This window comes from Tachyglossus aculeatus, chromosome 21 (assembly GCF_015852505.1).
Source record: "Tachyglossus aculeatus isolate mTacAcu1 chromosome 21, mTacAcu1.pri, whole genome shotgun sequence".
In the NCBI taxonomy this organism is placed as follows: Eukaryota; Metazoa; Chordata; class Mammalia; order Monotremata; family Tachyglossidae; genus Tachyglossus; species Tachyglossus aculeatus.
In genome coordinates, this window is record NC_052086.1 from 80,692,563 (window position 1) to 80,712,216 (window position 19,654).

Sequence of the window (19,654 nt, forward strand, 5' to 3'; positions counted from 1 at the left end):
ATGGCTTCAAGAATGGGTAGAGCTGTGACCTGTCAAATTTGAACAAGGAAGGAATTCCAGTCAGGGGAGGGGGTTAGGGAGGAGGGATAATAGCAACAGAAGAAAGAAAGCTGGGGTGTAGATGGAGAGGAGAGCTGATAAGTAGGAGGGCAAGAGAGCGATGATTAAGTGTCTTACAATCAAGGGTTAGGAGTTTCTGATCGATGCAGAGGAATGAGTAACCAGTTTAGATTCCTGAGGAGTAGTCTGAAGAGTATACGATGGACCAGAAAAGAAAAAGATGGAAAACCGAGAGAACAGGGAGGAGGCTGATGCCAAAGTCAAGGCAGGATATGAAAAATGCCTGAACCAGAGTGGTTGCCATCGGGATGAAAAGGAAGAGGCAGATTCAGAGTTGAAAGGGAGAGAAGGAGTTGATCATAATTGCCAAAATAGCTGTGGGCTTGAGACACAGGGAGGAGAGTGTTGTTTCCAACTCTTATGGGGAAGTTAGGTGGAAGAAAGGATTTAGGAGGGAAGATGAGTTCAGTTTAGGACATGGTGAGCTAAAGTCACAAAGAGGACACATTTAAAGGAATGTCATGGAGGCAGGAGGAAATGTGAGATTACATTCATTCAATCATATTTATTGAGCACTTACTGTGTGCAGAGCACTGTATTACAGAGGAAAGAGGCTCCATTAACTCCATGACATGCCAATAATAATAATAATAATAATGGCATTTATTAAGCGCTTAGTATGTGCAAAGCACTGTTCTAGCGCTGGGAAGGTCACAAGGTGATCAGGTTGTCCCACGTGGGGCTCACAGTTTTAAAAAGCATCGTCGAGGTCTACAACATCTCTGTGTGTCACCATGTGGAGAAAACCACAAAGCCACTCCATGGAATTTCATACCAGCAGCACAACTTAGCTCCTGATAACAGAAGCTTAAAAAAGAAAACCCAACCTTTCCCAGTGACAGTGAATTCACTTTCTTGAACTTAAATGATGCTGAAGCACTCAGCTCTGGTGACTTGAAGACCTCTGACTTTGGGTGCACAGAACCTATATTAATGTCATCCTTGACTCCGCTCTCTCATTCACCCCGCATATCCAAACCATCCCCAGATTCTGCTGGTCTCACCTTCACAACATCACCAAGAACTGCCCTTTCCTCTCCATCCAAACTGCAGCCACATTAGTACAATCACTCATCCTATCTTGCCTGGATTGTTCATTCATTCAATCATATATATTGAGTGCTCACTGCGTGCCGAGTACTGTACTAGGCGCTTGGGAAGTACAAATTGGAAACAGAGACAGTCCCTATCATCATCATCGTCAATCGCATTTATTGAGCGCTTACTGTGTGCAGAGCACTGTACTAAGCACTTGGGAAGTACAAATTGGCAACATATAGAGACAGTCCCTACCCAACAGTGGGCTCACAGTCTAAAAGGGGGAGACAGAGAACAAAACCAAACATACTAACAAAATAAAATAAATAGAATAGATATGTACAAGTAAAATAAATAAATAGAGTAATAAATATGTACAAACATATATACAGGTGCTGTGGGGAAGGGAAGGAGGTAAGATGGGGGGGTTGGAGAGGGGGATGAAGGGGAGAGGAAGGAAGGGGCTCAGTCTGGGAAGGCCTCTTGGAGGAGGTGAGCTCTCAGTAGGGCCTTGAAGGGAGGAAGAGAGCTAGCTTGGCGGATGGGCAGAGGGAGGGCATTCCAGGCCCGGGGGATGACGTGGGCCAGGGGTCGATGGTGGGACAGGCGAGAACGAGGCACGGTGAGGAGATTAGCAGCAGAGGAGCGGAGGGTGCGGGCTGGGCTGGAGAAGGAGAGAAGGGAGGTGAGGTAGGAGGGGGTGACGTGATGGACAGCCTTGAAGCCCAGGGTGAGGAGTTTCTGCCTGATGCGCAGATTGATTGGTAGCCAATGGAAATTTTTGAGGAGGGGAGTAATATGCCCAGAGCATTTCTGGACAAAGATAATCTGGGCAGCAGCATGAAGTATGGATTGAAGTGGAAAGAGACACGAAGATGGGAGATCAGAGAGAAGGCTGATGCAGTAGTCCAGACGGGATAGGATGAGAGCTTGAATGAGCAGGGTAGCGGTATGGATGGAGAGGAAAGGGCGGATTTTGGCAATGTTGCGGAGCTGAGACCGGCAGGTTTTGGTGACGGCTTGGATGTGAGGGGTGAATGAGAGAGCGGAGTCGAGGATGACACCAAGGTTGCGGGCTTGTGAGATGGGAAGGATGGTAGTGCCGTTAACAGAGATGGGAAAGTCAGGGAGGGGGCAAGGTTTGGGAGGGAAGACAAGGAGTTCGGTCTTCGACATGTTGAGCTTTAGGTGGCGGGCAGACATCCAGATGGAGATGTCCTGAAGGCAGGAGGAGATGTGAGCCTGGAGAGAGGGGGAGAGAGCAGGGCCAGAGATGGAGATCTGGGTGTCATCAGCGTAGAGATGATAGTTGAAGCCGTGGGAGCGAATGAGGTCACCAAGGGAGTGCGTATAGATAGAGAACAGAAGGGAACCAAGCACTGAACCTTGGGGAACCCCCACAGTAAGAGGATGGGAGGGGGAGGAGGAGCCTGTAAAAGAGACTGAGAATGAATGACTGGAGAGATAAGAGGAGAACCAGGAGAGGACGGAGTCTGTGAAGCCAAGGTCGGATAGCGTGTTGAGGAGAAGGGGGTGGTCCACAGTGTCGAAGGCAGCTGAGAGGTCGAGGAGGATTAGGATAGAGTATGAGCCGTTGGATTTGCAAGCAGGAGGTCATTGGTGACCTTTGAGAGGGCAGTTTCCCTGGAATGTAGGAGACGGAAGCCAGACTGGAGGGGGTCGAGGAGAGAGTTGTTGTTGAGGAATTCTAGGCAGCGCGTGTAGACAACTCGTTCAAGGAGTTTGGAAAGGAATGGTAGGAGGGATATGGGGCGATAACTAGAAGGTGAGGTGGGGTCAAGAGAGGGTTTTTTTTAGGATGGAAGAGACATGGGCATGTTTGAAGGCAGAGGGGAAGGAACCAGTGGAGAGTGAGCGGTTGAAGATGGAAGTTAAGGAGGGGAGAAGGGATGGAGCGAGAGATTTCATGAGATGAGAGGGAATGGGGTCAGAAGCACAGGTGGCTGGAGTAGCACTTGAGAGGAGGGAGGAGAGCTCCTCTGAGGATACTGCTGGGAAGGATGGGAGAGTAGCAGAGAGTGTTGAGAGCCGGGGGGTTGGAGAAGGGGGGGAAGTGACTTTGGGGAGGTCGGACCTGATGGATTTAATTTTGTTAATGAAGTAGGAGGCCAGATCGTTGGGGGTGAGGGAAGGAGGAGGGGGAGGAACCGGGGTCCTGAGAAGGGAGTTGAATGTACGGAAGAGCTGGCGGGGGTGATGGGCATGGGTGTCAATAAGGGAGGAGAAATAGTTTTGTCTGGCAGAAGAGAGGGCTGAGTCAAGGCAGGAAAGGATAAACTTGAAGTCAACGAGGTTGGCATGGTGTTTAGACTTTCGCCAGCAGCGTTCGGCAGCTTGAGCATAAGAGCGAAGGAGGCGGACAGTGGCAGTGATCCAGGGCTGTGGGTTAGTGGTACGAGAGCGGCGAAGGGAAATGAGCTCAAGTCTAGAAGGGGGAGACAGACAAGAACAAAACAAAACAAGTAGACAGGTGCCCATGCCAACAGAATAAGTAGAATAATAAGAATAATGGCATTTGTTAAGTGCTTACTACCTGCAGAGAACTGTTCTAAGCGCTGGGGGATACAAGGTGATCAGGTTGACCAACGTGGGGCTCACAGTCTTCATCCCCATTTTCCCGATGAGGTAACTGAGGCTCAGAGAAGTGCAGTGACTTGCCCAAGGTCACCCAGCAGACATGTGGCGGAGGAGGGATTAGAACCTACGACCTCTGACTCCCAAGCCCGTGCTCTTTCCACTGAGCCAAGCTGCTTCTCTAATTATAGCCATATACACATCATTAATAAAATAAATAGAGTAATAAATATGTACAAATATACACAAGTACTGTGGGGACGGGAAGGGGGAAAGGCGGATGGGGAGGGGAGAAGGAGGAAGAGAGGATCAAGGTGGGGCTCAGTTTGGGTGCAGTCTGGATTAATGCATCAGCCTCCTTTCTGACTTCCCAATCTCCTGTCTCTCCCCACTTCAGTCCTTCCTTCACTCTGCTGCCTGGATTATCTTTCTATAGAAATGTTCTGGGCTGTCACCCCCCTCCTCAAAGATCTCCAGTGGTTTTCTATCAACCTCCATATCAAACCAAAGCTCCTTACTATTGGTTTCAAAACTCTCCGTCACCTTGTCCCCTCCTACGTCACCTTCCTCTCTCCTTCTATATCTGGGCCCATACACTCTGCTCTTCTGGTGCTAATCTTCTCACTGTGCCTCGATCTCACGTGTCCCGCCATTGACCCCTGACCCATATCCTATATCTGACCTGGAACGCCCTCCTTCCTCAAATCCACTGAACAATCACTCTTCCCCCGATTAATGCCCTACTGAAGGCTCACTTCCTCCAAGAGGCTTTCCCAGACTAAACCCTCCTTTTCCTCAAATCCCTCTCCCTTCCGTGTCACCTTGACTGGATCCCGTTGCCCTTACTCCCAACACTCTGCCTCACAGCACCGCACTTACATATATATGTATATATCTATAATTCCATTTATTTATATTGATACTTGTTTACTTGTTTTGATGTCTGTTTCCCCCCTTCTAGACTATAAGCCCGGTGTGGGCAGGGATTGTCTCTCTTTATTGCTGAACTGTACTTTCCAAATGCTTAGTACAGTGTTCTGCACACAGTAAGTGCTTAATAAATATGATTGAATGAATGAATGTATGACAAGAAAATCCTCAAAAAAACCCTGGGGCCCTGCAGAGGAGTCTCCAGTGTATGATTCTCTACCCCTTCCCCACTGTAATGCATCTTCCAGAGCTCAGATAACCTGGGGCTGGTGGTAGAAGGCTGAGAATTATCTGAGTTTGGGGTTAGCCCAACAACAAAAACTGAAAAGACAGAGCACTAAGTGCTTGGGAAAGTAAATCAGATGCACAACAGAAGGAGAAAGCATGATTCCTGTCCATAAGGATTAACAATCTAATGCTGCCCAGCCCAATATTACTTAATTGATCAGTCAGTGCTATTTACTGAATGCTTACAATGTGCTGAAGACTATATTAATTATTTAGCAGATTACAATAGAGTAGACATGATCCCTGCCCTCACAGAATCGAGTGGGAGACAGACAGTAAAATAAAGTACAAATAAGGAAAGGAGCAGAGAAAAAGAACAAGTTCTGTGTGGCTAGGGGTGAGTACGTAAGTCCAAAGATGGTACAGACTCTAAAGTGTAATAATAACAATAATGACATTTGTTAAGTGCTTACTATGTGCAAAGCACTGTTCTAAGCACTGTGGGGATACAAGGTGATCTAGTTGTCCCACGTGGGACTCACAGTCTTAATCCCCATTTTACAGATGAGGTAACTGAGGCTCAGAGAAGTTAAGTAACTTGCCCAAGGTCACACAGCAGACATGTGGTGGGGCTGGGATTCGAACCCATGACCTCTGACTCCAAAGCCCATGCTCTTTCCACTGAGCCACGCTGTAACTGATCCTTCAACCAATGGTATTTGTTGAGTGCTTACTGTGTGAAGAGCATTGGACTAAGTGATGCAGAAGGGAAGGGAAATAAGATGGGGAGATGAAAGATTGGTCAGGGATGGCTTCCTGGAGAAGATGTGATTTTAATAGGGCTTTGAGAAAGGGGAATGTGGTGGCCTTTCACATAGGAGTGGGAAGGGAATTCCAGGCAGGAATAAAGGTGTAACGTGAAAAATTTGAGAAGAAAGAACAGTGAGTAGGTTGGCCTTAGAGGAATGAACTTTGTGGTCTGGGTAAAAGTTGGAGAGGAGTTTATGTTTGTTGTGAAATGTGTCTACCACCTCTGTTGTTTTGCATTCTCCCAAGACTTAGTACAGTGCTGTGCATATAGCAAGCACTTCTTAAATACCACTGACAATAACGATGATGTGGAAATCGATGGACAATCACGGGACGTTTCTGAGGAATAGGGAGACGTGAAGACTGCCTTATTTTCAGAAGAGTGATGAGCAGCAGAGTGAAGTATGGACTGGAGAGGGAAGGGGCTGAAGGCTGGGAGATCAGCAAGGAGGCTGATGCAGTAGTAGAGATAGATTAGGATAAGTGCTTAGTCCAGCTTGGTAGCAGTTCGGATTGGAAAGAAGAGGCAGATTCTGGCTATTTGAAGATACGGGCACTGACTGGATTGAAAGGAGAGAGATGAGTCAAGGATAATACCAATGTTGTGGGATTGTGAGGCAGGGAGGATGAAGATGTTGTTGAGAATGTTTGTACTAAGTGCTGGGGCATATAGAAGATAATCAGGTCAGAAACAGTCCCTGTCCCTCGTGGGGATCACAGTCTAAGTAGGAGGGAGAACAAGTATTGACTCCCCATTTTACGAAGGAGGAAACTGAAGCACAGAGCAGTTGAGTGACTTGCCCAAGGTCATATAGCAAAAAAGTAGCAGAGCCAGAGTCCTCTGATTCTCAGGCCTGTGCTCTTTCCACTGGGCTACATGGTTTCTTTCTTGTCAGTAGTGATAACGTGTGGAGAAGGGATATTTATTGAGCAGTATTTATTGAGAGCACTATACTAAGTGCTTGAGAGAGTACAATACAACGGGTAGCAGACACATTCCCAGCCCACAATGAGTTTATAGCCTAGTGGCTAAGACTAGAGTCCTGTTTTGGATATGTTAAGCTTGAGGTGTCCATGGGGAATCCAAGTAAAGATGTCCTGAAAGGAAAAGGAAATGTGAACCTGCAGAAAAGGAGGGAATTTGGGAGTCATCCACACAGAAAGGGTATTTGAAGCTATGGGAGCCGAAGAGTTTCCCAAGGGAGTGGGTGTAAATAGAGAATAGAAGGGAATCCAGGAGTGGGAGGCAAAGGAGGATCCAGGGAAAGAGACCAAATTGGGTCAACCAGAGTTAAAGAGAACCAGGAAACGTCAACATCAGTGAGACCAAACAGAGTTTTTCCAGCAGAAGTGGGAGAAGTCAAGGAGGATTAAGGTGGAGTAAAGTCTGTTGGATTTCACAATAAACACCAAATCCAGGAATGTGCAGAGAACCTGGGTTTGAATCCATGGTCTTCCATCTGTCTGCTGTTTGACCTTGGATAAGTCACTTTATTTCTCTGTGTCTCAGTCACCTCATCTCTAAAATGGTGATCAAGACTGTGAGCCCCATGTCGGACATGGACTGTGTCCAACATGATTAGCTTGTATCTACCCCAGCACTTATTACAGTCCCTGGTACATAGTAACTGCTTAAAAAATACCTCTACAAACATTTAAATTACAGAGAGCTGAATAGATAAGAATATTTAGGTAAGTGCTGTCAAGCTGGGTTGAATATCAAAGTGCTTAAAGGGTACTTAGTAAAGTGCATAGGCCAGTGAATATCAAAGTTCTTAAAGGGTATACTTAGTAAAGAGCCATGCTAATGGGAGAGAGGACGGGGAAATGAGAGCTTAGTCAAGGAAGGCCACTTGGAGGAGACTGGATTTTAAGAAGGTTTGAAGGTGGTGAGAGTAGTGGATTTTCAGATGTGAAGCAGGAAGGGCGAATGTGGACAAGGGGTCGGTGGCTCCACAGAAGAGATCAAGGTTCAGAGAGTAGATTGGCAACAGGGAAGTGAACCGTGTGGGGTTGATTGCAGTAGGAGATCTGAAAGATTTAGTGCCTTAAAGCCAATGGTAAAAAAGTTTCTCTTTGATGTGCAGGTGGATGGGCAGCCATTGGAGGTTTCTGAGGAGTGGGGAGATATGGACTGAACTGCATGTTCAGAAGGATACCCAGGCAGCAGAGTGAAGTATGGATTAGAGAGGAGAGAGGCAGGAGGCAGGGAGGCCAGTAAAGAGGCTGATACAGTAATCAACACAGAATAAGTGCACAGATTAACATGGTATCAGTTTGAATGGAGCAGAAAGGGCAGACTCTAGAAATAAAAAACAACATCCAAAGAACATGGGCCCTGGGGGTTGGAGGGACTGGGTTCTAATCATCAATTTCTCTGTCAATTGCTTGCTTTGTGCCCTTGAGCAAGTCACTTCTCTGTGCCTCGAGATTAAAATGGAGAGTTCCACCTGGGACAGGGATTCTTTCTAATCTGATAAACTGGTATCTACCCCAGTACTTAGAACAGTGCTTGGCACAGGGTAAGCATAATTATTCATCATTATTAGTATGATTATTACAATTATTGTTATTATTCTGTTGTGAAGGTAGAACCAACAGGATTTCATGACAGAGGGAATGTGAGGGTTGAATGAGAGGCATGAGTCCAGAATAATTCCAAGATTCTTGGTTTGAGAGACAGGGAGTATGGTGCTGTTTTCTACAGCCATGGGAAACTTCCGCAAATGTTCAAAACCAGACCCTGTTCCAAAGTTCCAGAGTCTCCAATTGGATCTGTCTAAACATGATCTTAGGAGGAGTGTGGAAAAAGCATGGCCCTGGGAGTCAAATGTCCTGGATTATAATCCTGGGCTCTGCCACTTGTCTGCTGTGTGACCTTGGGAAAATCACTTAACTTCTCTATGCCTCAGTTACCTCATCTTTAAAATGGGGATTAAGACTGTATTCAACTTGATTATCTTGTTTCTACCCCCGGATTTAGAACAGTGGTTATCATATAGTAATAGCTTAACAAATACTACTATAATCATTATTATTATTAATAATAATGATGGTAGTACTTACTATGTGCAAAGCACTGTTCTAAGCACTGGGCAGGTCACAAGGTGATCAGGTTATCCCACAGGGGGCTCACAGTCTTAATCCCCATTTTCCGGATGAGGGAACTGAGGCACAGAGAAGTGAAGTGACCTGTCCAAAGTCACACAGCTGACAAGTGGCGGAGCTGGGATTCGAACCCATGACCTCTGACTCCAAAGCCCGGGCTCTTTCCACTGAGCCACGCTGCTTCTTACTGTTGCTATTGTTATTATCCAGGACTACATTGTGCCATGCAAGCCTCTATCGTAAGGCAGGCATTTCTGGCTGTGAAAAGTGTTAAGAAAGCCAGAACAACCTTCTCTACGACTAACTTGGGTGAGTTTATATCCAGGAGGATGTGTGACTGCCATAGCTGTTTTTCTTCTTTAGTTTTTCTTTTTATTCTAAAGGCCATAGGGCTTCAAAGTCTGGTTGGGAGATCCTCCAATTTTTCAGAATTTTAAATCTGGGATATTCATCAACGTATTTATTTCACCATGAATCACCGGTGCAGGAATTTGTCAAAATTGCAACCCTCTGTCGACTTTAGATTTACCGTATAACTATCAGCAGGAAGTCATTAAAATGAGGCAAGAAGTTGAATGTTGAAAGCAGAGAAATTATTCCTGCAAGTGTTCCATGCTGAACTCTCCCTTGCTTTGGTGTCACTGCAGCAAAGCTGGGCCGGATCTTGGGTTTTCTGGGTCTGTGATGAAGTCAGGGAAAATCAAGTACACAGATTTTCAGTTCAACAGCTGAGCCCGGGTAACTCAGTTCTCTCTCAGCAGGGCAAGCTGTGAGGAGATAAATGGGTAAAAAAAAAAAAGTGTGTGCATTTGTGTGATAAAGCTGGCTTAATGATTTGAAGGAGAAAGCTGTCTACTGTAGGTACAGTAGCGACTTTACGGAAAAGGATAGAATCATGCAGTGCCAATTAAAGTGCAAATTTGTGTGTGCTGAACTTGCATTCCATTCATCATGCGGACATGGAAATTGGGTCATTTATCTGCTGTATTATGTACGTGACATCTTAGTTTGGTTCTCGTATGCTGCTGTGGGAAAAAAATGTTCACGTGCTGTGGTGCAAGGAGAGGGAATCACTGATAGATCTTTTAGCTGTCATAAACATTGCTGGACAGAGTTTGGTCAGGAGATAATCCTTTTCCTTCTGCAAGGTTCGGTCTTAAAATGACTACCAAGTGCCACCTTATAAAATCTGTCCCACGTCGCTTTCAGGGGAGCATGTGATATAGAAAATTATTGATGAAAATGGCTAACATCCAAAGTTAGCTAGCAAAGATTAGGCCTTAAAAGAAGAAAATAAGAGGATTAAAGAAACCTCCACAGCACTTGAAAACTTGTGCTTGTCTACATTCCCTTTGATGACTAATGTGCAGCTTTTATTCATTCTGCACAAGTCATATATTTTATGTTTAATGAAAAGATTCACTTTCTGGGGAGTCGCCTCACTGAAGTCTTTTCCTGGTAAAATTATTATTTACATAAATGCAATACATTGTGAATGTGCATCACACATTACATAATGGAGATGTATTCCTTTGATGAATTTCCATTGGAAATTCAGTGCATAAAGGGTGCCCTCCTTCTGTGGAATGAAGATTTCAGTGGTTGCAGTAAATCACTCTGTGCTTCAAATGAACTGGTCTAGAGCAAAGATTTTTACACATTTGGTTGTAGCTAAGCTTTGACCACTGATGGCATGGCAGGCAGTGTAGTGCGCAGGCGCAGAAGAAGCCGGGCAGACGACTGCTCAGGCACATCGGGGGGAGACAGTATGCAAGCATGGAGAAAGCAGGGTGGCAAGTAATGAGAAGCAGCGTGGCTCTGTGGAAAGAGCCAGGGCTTTGGAGTCAGAGGTCATGGGTTCAAATCCCGACTCCGCCAATTGTCAGCTGTGTGACTTTGGGCAAATCACTTCACTTCTCTGGGCCTCAGTTACCTCATTTGTAAAATGGGGATGAAGACTGTGAGCCCCATGTGGAACAACCTGATCACCTTGTAACCTCCCCAGTGCTTAGAACAGTGCTTTGCATGTAGTAAGCGCTTAATAAATGCCATTCCCCTCCCCACAGCACCTGTATATATGTTTGTACAGATTTATTGCTCTATTTATTGTACTTGTACATATTCACTATTCTATTTATTTTATTTTGTTAATATGTTTTGTTTTGTTGTCTGTCTCCCCTTTCTAGACTGTGAGCCTGCTGTTGGGTAGGGACCGTCTCTATATGTTGCCAACTTGTACTTCCCAAGTGCTTAGTACAGTGCTCTGCACACAGTAAGTGCTCAATAAATATGATTGAATGAATGAATGAATGAATGAATGAATGAATGAATGAATGAAAGGCTTCCCTTTTAAGCGGATCCTAGAAACTCATGTAGAAGCCCTTTGATGGTCGTGTCTTCTGAGGTGCTTCCTCATTCTTTGCTTTTATTTCTAAAGAAGCAGCCTGGCTTCGTGGATAGATCATGGCCCTGTGAGTCAGAAGGACCTGGGTTCCAATTCTGGCTCTTCCACATGTCTGACCTTGGGCAACTCACTTCACTTCTTTGGGCCTCACCTCCTTCACCTGTAAAATGGGGATTAAGATTGTGATCCCCATGAGGGATCATGGACTGTGTCCAACATGACCAACTGATATCTACCCCAATGCTTAGTCCAATCCTTGGCACCTAGTAAGCACCCAACAAATACCATTAAAGAAAAAAAATTAAGTGTCCTGATAAATCTACTGGGCATGACCTGGACTGGTCAGGAATTAGAAGCCTGGACAAAACAGACTCACTGTGCTTCCTCTTCCTAGCTGGTCATGGGCAAGTAATGTTGCCTTCCACTGCCGGCTAGGCTTGTTAGGAACTACTAACCATTTTATGGCGACACCACCAAAATGGAACTGGCCAAACACTGGGGATGGGGAAGAGTTAGGCTAAATGCATGAAACTTCTCGGTGCCAAGCTTGGAGACATGCCACCTTGTTCCCATCTCCAGGGCAGTGGGCTATCTGGGCAGCAGTGTTGCTCAGTGGAAAGAGCCTGGACTTGGGAGTCAGAGGTCATGGGTTCTAATCCCGGCTCCACCGCTTGTCAGCTGGGTGACTGTGGGCAAATCACTTAACTTCTCTGTGCCTCAGTGACCTCATCTGTAAAATGGGGATGAAGACTGTGAGCCTCACGTGGGACAAACTGATCACCTTGTACCCTCCCCAGCGCTTAGAACAGTGCTTTGCACATAGTAAGTGCTTAACAAATGCCATTATCATTATCATTATTATTATTACCTCACTGTGGAGGTTTTGAGAGAGCGATGAGCCGCTTGAGGGTGAGCTCACTGAGTGCCACAAAGTTCACAGTGGCATAGAAGATAAAGGATGGGCCTGAGAGTCAGAAGGAGCTGGGTTCTAATCCCAGCTCCGTCACTTCTGTGTGATCTTGGGCAAGCGATTTCACTTCTCTGGGCCTCAGTGACCTCATCTGTAAAATAGGGATTAAGACAGGGACTGTGTCCAACCTGATTAACTTGTATTTACCCCAGCACTTAGAACAGTGCTCGGTACTTAGCAAGCGCTCAGCAAGTACCAGAATCATTATTATTATTACATTATCAAACTGTGGTGAGGCCTAACTTCCTTTCCAGGAACCCATCAGTTGAAAAGTTTTCTAAGTCCCAATGAGATGGAAGCGAAAGCATATAAATCACCATACCATTTTAGGGGATCCTGTCCAAAGGAAGCTGCTAACTTCCCTTGGAGTGATAAATTGAGAGATGACAGGGAGGTAGTATTTTAAATTGAGGAGACTGTGCCAAGGCTAATTTTCAATGATATTTACAGAAACGTCAATCAGATGTAATAAAGGATGCATAGGGCACATGGGATCACAGGCAAGGAGACTGAAGGATAATGGTAAAAATGCATTTTCAGACTTTATTTCCTGGTGACTAGGGAACTGAGAAATCACCACATATCAGAATTAAAAAGTTGGGTATTTTAAACCTATAAATATCCTGTCAGTGTAATGGTTTCTGTGGATAATGACATAAGTATGCATGGCTCAGTGGAAAGAGCACGGGCTTTGGAGTCAGAGGTCATGGGTTCAAATCCCGGCTCCGCCACTTGTCAGCTGTGTAACTCTGGGCAGGTCACTTAACTTCTCTGTGCCTCAGTCACCTCATCTGTAAAATGGGGATTAAGACTGTGAGCATGGGACAACCTGATCACCTTGTAACCTCCCCAGCGCTTAGAACAGTGCTTTGCACATAGTAAGCGCTTAATAAATGCCATTATTATTATTATTATTATTGATCTTGCAAATTAACTAGGTTGCCCATCTTTAGCTGTGATGTCATCATCAATTGTATTTATTGAGCACTTACTGTGTGCAGAGCACTGTACTAAGCGCTTGAGCACTGTACTAAGCGCTTGATGTCATGATATCTGTATCTGCACAAGGCAAGTGAAGTGAGTTAATGATGAAATTACTCAGATGATTCTGAGAAGAAGCATGGCCTGGTAGAAAGAGCACAGGCTTGAGAGTCAGAGGACCTGGGTTTTAAACCAGGCGCTGCCACTCGTCCGCTGTTTGACCATGGGAAATTCACTTAACTTCTCTGTGCTCCAGTTACATTATCTGTAAAATGGGGAATAAGACTCTGAGTCCTGTACGGGATATGGACTGTTTTCAGCTTGATTACCTTGCATCCATCCCAGCGCTTAGTAAAATGCCTGACCTACAGTAAGCACTTCATGAATACCATTAAAATTGATTCAGGCATAATAATACGCCATTAAGTTAAAAGAGTGATTTATGGGGAGGGGCGCTGAAAAATGCAAATTGTGTCTCAATCAATCGGTCAATGGTATTTATTAAGTGCTTATTGTGTGCAGTTTATTGTACTAAGTGCTCAGGAGAATATGATACAATAGAGTTGGTAGACACATTCCCTGCCCACAAGGAGTTTACCACCTAGAGGGGGAGATGGACATTAGGTTTCCTAGCTAATTCAGCCCTTGTCCTCCCAACCTTAGCGTGCAGCTCTAAGTGCCTTCCTAAGTGCTGGAAAATCTCTTTTCCCCGTGTAAAATCTGTCCGACGTTTGAAGGGTGGCCAATCTGCTCTCACAATTCCAAGACAGAAAGAGCCTGTCCACGGTGCTAGACGGAGGCCAGGTTAGAAGGAGAAAACTTGCTGTCAGGAGTGCTAAGGGAGGCAGTGCCAGTAACTCGACTCATCTGGGACCACCGGAGATGAGACAAAAGAAACTCCTCTCCCGTTTATTGGAGGGGATTTTGCACAAAGATTCCAAAAATCATTCTCGGGCCCTGTGAGCTCTGAGTCCTTGACCTTCCCCTGAAAATCCTCTGGCAAGATGCTCCATCTCTCTGTACTTCAGTTTCCTCATAATAATAATGATAAAAATAATAATAATAATTGTGAGGGTGGTTAACCACTTATTATGAGCCAAGCACACTACTAAGCACTAGAGTGGATACAGGATAATCAGATCCCACATAGTGTTCACAGTTTACGTAGGAGGGAAAATAAGTATTGAATCCTCATTTTGCATAGGAGGTAACTGAGGCACAGAGAAGTTAAAATGACACTGAAGGTCACACAGCAAACAAGTGGTAGAGCCAGGATTAGAAGTCAGGTCCTCTAGAAGTCAGGTCTTCTATATGTTGCCAACTTGTACTTCCCAAGCACTTAGTACAGTGCTCTGCACACAGTAAGAGCTCAATAAATACGATTGAATGAATGAATGAATGAATCCCACACCTGTGCCCTTTCCAAACTGTATTTCCCTCATCTGCAAAATGGGGTTAAGACTGTAGATTGTAGACTGTAATATCACTGTGGGTAGGGAACCTCTTATCATCTCTGCTATATTGTACTGTCCCAAGTGCCTAATACAGTATTCTGCACATGGTAAGAGCTCAATAAATATAACTGATTGATTGATTGATTGAGCATGGGCTCAGGAGTTGGAGGCCCTTGATTCTAATTCCCGTTCTGTCTCTTTCTGCTGTGTGACCCTGGGCAAGTCGCTTAACATCTCTGTGCCTCAGTTCCCTCAGCTACAAAATGATTCCATATCTACCCTCCCTCCTACTTAGCCTATGAGCCCCATGTGAGCCCTGATTATCTTGTGTCTACCCCAGTGCTTAGTGCGGGGCTTTGTATATAGTAAGCACTTCACAAATACCACAGTTATTAATAATACTAATGATAATGGTATTAGCTAAGCACTTACTACATGCCAAGCACTGTTCCAAACACTGGAATAGATACAAGGTAATCAGGTTGTCCCACGTGGGGCTCGCAGTCTTAATCCCCATTTTACAGATGAGATACCTGAGGCGCAGAGAAGTTAAGTGGCTTGCCCAAGGTCACACAGCTGACAAGTGACAGAGCTGGGATTAGAACCTATGTCCTCTGACTCCCGAGTCTGTGCTCTTTTCACTAAGCCACGCAGTCTAATTATTACTGTTATTATTCTATCCATTCTCCCTAACTCTTGTACTGTGAGACCGATTTGGGTTAGGGATAGATCTGATTTGATTATCTTGTTTCTACCCCAGCACTTGATCCACATTTCTAGTTGCCCTTCATATTCAAAGAAGAAACCACTGATGGTGAAGTTTGTCTTTGGGTGACTGAAAAGGCCAAAGCAGGATGAAAGGTCTCAGGCAGCCACGGTACACAAAAAATTGTCCCTCGCTGTGTTGCTGTACTTAGTATCTTCAGTGTCTGGCTCTATTTTCTCTTTTGCTTCCTTGCCTCTCCTCAACTGACTGCCAGTTTTCGGATGGGCTGAAACATTTTTTTATAGTCTTTGTTTTACAGTGTTCTTAAATCATTTCCTTAATATGGTCCATATTAAGGGCTAGATAAAAATTGTTATCATTATTACTTTAATTGTCATTTGTTATTCTGGTGATGCTGCTCTTCTAGATGGAACAGGAGTCCAGTGGACGTGTAGCCATCAAGTGATCCTTCATTGGATGATCAATAGGAGATGGAACATTTATACCGTCAATGACAATGGAATGTACAAATATGTAACACCAAAGACCAGGTAAGCTTCAGGATAAGGTCAGGGATCACTGCTAAAAATTTTGAGAACAAAGTTACTTGAACCTCATCAATTGGTTAGTGAACTTGATTGAAGGAGGGAACATGATTTTCTCAGCCTTTCTACAGATTACTTCTTTTAATCCTCAATAGGGAATTGCCTCCGGACTCCAAGAGATATGCTGTTTTCACTAGGAAACCCTGAATAGCCTTAAGGCTATTCAGTTTAAACAGATGCATAATTCAAAGGTGAAGTAGTGGTGGGTTTCCAGATTTCCCATCCTTAGGCCATGTCAACCGAACCACTCCTGAATTCCTCCTCTGACTCAACCTGATTATAATAATAATAATGATGGTATTTGTTAAGCGTTTACTATGTGCAAAGCACTGTTCTAAGCGCTGGGAGGATACAAGGTGATCAGATTGTCCTATGTGGGGCTCACGATCTTAATCCCCATTTTACAGGTGAGGTAACTGAGGCCCAGAAAAGTTAAGTGACTTGCCCAAAGTCAACCAACTGACAAGCGGTGGAGCCGGGATTAGAACCCATGACCTCTGACTCCCAAGCCCGGGCTCTTTCCACTGAGCCACGCTGATCATTTGAGAGTGGAAAGTGTTGCGTGAGGTGGTACAGAAGGACATTTGCACAGTCAAAATTTGGACAGGACTGCCATGAGGGGCAATCTCCCTGATTGGCCATGTTGATCCAGGATGAGGTTGGAAGCAAAATCCTATGGACTCTTAAATTTCCCATCCCTAAGCCACAGCATAAATGGGCCCTTAAGGAATCCATAAGTGAGTTGAAATGCAAGAGCAGGTTTCATAAATAGTCTCCGGGAAACGAGTCTTGGAGACCCAGCAGGGCTGGTGGACCGGAGAAATAACATCACTCAGTCAGTCAGTCAGTCAGTCAGTCTAGTGTATTTATAGAGCACTTACTATGGGCAGAGCACTCTACTAAGCGCTTGTGAGAGTACAATATAACAATATAACAGACACCCTCCCTGCCCACAACGAGCTTACAGTCTAGAGCGGGAGGCAGACATTAATATAAACAGATTATATAAATAAATGAATTAAATTACAGATATGTGCAACAGAGAGGAAGAATACAGAAAAAAGCTATTGTGGGTATTAAAATAATTATGATCATAATAGTTGTAATAATGATAATAACGATAACTGTGGTATCTGATAACTGTGGCATGTGAGAAGCAGTGTGGCTCAGTGGAAAGAGCATGGGCTTTGGAGTCAGAGGTCATGGGTTCAAATCCCGGCTCCGCCAATTGTCAGCTGTGTGACTTTGGGCAAGTCACTTAACTTCCCTGGGCCTCAGTTACCTCATCTGTAAAATGGGGATTAATACTGTGAGCCCCCCGTGGAACAACCTGATCACTTTGTAACCTCCCCAGTGCTTAGAACAGTGCTTTGCACATAGTAAGCGCTTAACAAATGCCATCATTAGTATTATTATTAAGTGCTTACTATGTGACAAGCACTGTTCTAAACAATGTGAAAGATACAAGATTATCAGGTCAGACACAGTCCCTGTCCCACACAGGGCTCACAATCTATGTAGGAGGGAGAACAGGTATTGGATCCCCATTTTTCAGATAACTGAGTTACAGAAAAGTTAAGTGACTTGGCCAAGGTGCCACAGCAGACAAGTGGTGGAGGTAGGATTACTACACAGGAACTCTTCTCCCATGCTCTTTCCACAAGACCACACTACTCCAGGATACCATCCAAAAATCCCTTCCTAATGGGAACTCTGATTCTGAATAGTTAATATAAATCTTCTAGCTATTGTCTCATCTCTCTGCTCCCGTTTCTGACCAAAGTCCTTGAACATAGTGTGCATACTTGCTGCTTTGTTTTCTTTGCAAACCAAGGGAAATAGATTTCAACACAGGGTGATAATTTTTTGTTACAACTTGATGTTGTTTGGGCAGAAAAGACCAGAAGGTTCCAGAAAGGTTTAAATGCACTCTTGGATGAAAGATTCATAATTGGTTATCATTAGGAAAACTGCTGATGCTAGATGGTATATTCTTAATCATGAGGGTGAATGTCAGAAGATGCCAATCAGTCAATCAGTTGATGGCATTTATTGAGCCCTTACTATGGGCAGAGCACTGTGCTAAGTGTTTGGGAGAGTACAGAACATCAGAGTTGGCAGTCATGGTCCCTACCCTTAACAAGCTTACAGTCCGGAGGGAAGTACAGTGCTCTGCAGACAGTAAGCACTCAATAAATATGATTGAATGAATGAGAAGGAAGTTTCCCCTCACAGAAGGAAAAGTGGGTTTCATTTCAACTTTTCCTACAGCCTCCACATAAATAACTTTCCCAGGACTCACTATGCCCAAGATTAGACATGGACTGACACTATTCTTAACAGGAACTTTTCATTAGGGCTACTGTACCAGGAAATGTGTAGTAGAGATACATACAGGAATAACCAATTTATCAGACACCCAGGAGACTGACTTACTTCTAGTCCCAGGTGGATTCCATGCCTGCAGTAACTCTGTGCTGGGACTGCTTGCCCCTCTGTGTGAAAAGAAAGAAGAAATGCCTCCATGCAGGAAACTGTCAGAGTTTGTACACAGCACAGAATTTATGTCCTAATCCTGGATTTCAGCAGGCAATTTCGTTTTTTGGGTTTTTTTTTTTGTTTGTTTTACAAACAGTGTTTGCCTCTTTCTTAAAAAGTAAATGAAGATCAAAAAACATACCAGCTTCCTCATTATGGGCTTTCTGATCTCCATTGTTTCCCTTTATTTATGCATATGCAAGTAGACCCCCACTACAAATGGTATTAAAAGAAAACAGCATATTTTGTTTCTGTAGGAGAGGACGAGCGATGAATTGTCACAATTAACACAATGGAGAAAGACAAAGGACTGGTTACAGACACTGGTTTGCATAGTTGGTTTAAAGCATTTGCCAAGTAGAGAATGCACCAGTTACTTGGAAGGGCTATGACCCCCAGAACAGAGACAATGGGATACTTCAGCATCAGTCTATCAGTACAAGGAGTTTAGTGAAGTCTAGATAAAGGTCCTAGATAGCATATGTCCTCTTACACAGACCTCTAGACTGAAAGCTCATCTTGCACAGGGAACATGTCTACCAACTCTGTTGTACTGTACTCTCCAAACACAGTGAGCGCTCAATAGGTATGATTGATTGGTATGTGACTAGTACAAGAACTGGTTCCAGAAAGACACATGGGACTCTAGAGGAGTCCCTTCTTTACAATCGCTTTGAAGCTAGAAGTAGCAACAAATTGAGCCCCCCAAATTCGAGAGAATTGTTCTAGCTGGGAGGGGTCTTTGTGATCACCTGGAAGATCCTGCCAGTATTCCCACAACATCCTTCTGACTTGGAATTTCCTTCCCCTCCATTCATCAGATCACCACGCTCCCCAGCTTCAAAGCCTTTTTAAGGTCACATCCCCTCCAAGAGGCCTTCCCCGATTAAACCCTCTTTTCCCCGGTTTGCTCTCCCTTCTGCGTCTTTAATGCCATTGGATATGTGACTCTGAACATTTGAAATTGCCCCAACCCCAGCCCCACAGCACTTACGTACATATATTTAAATTATATAAGTGACATTCATATTAATTCCTCCCTCCCCATCTAGACAGTAAGCTCATTACGGCAGTGAATGTGTCTGCTACTTCTGTTGTACTGTGCTCTCCCAAGCACCTAGTACAGTGTTCTGCACATAGTAAACACTCAATAAATACCACTGATTG

The 19,654-nt window shown here is 44.5% G+C and overlaps 1 protein-coding gene across 11 annotated transcripts in view; it reads right to left on the bottom strand.

Annotated features, from left to right (window-relative positions):
* RBFOX1 (RNA binding fox-1 homolog 1) overlaps positions 1–19,654 on the bottom strand; it is a 2,849,206-nt gene that overhangs the window by 2,026,532 nt on the left and 803,020 nt on the right. The gene's annotated exons all lie outside the window — the stretch shown is intronic.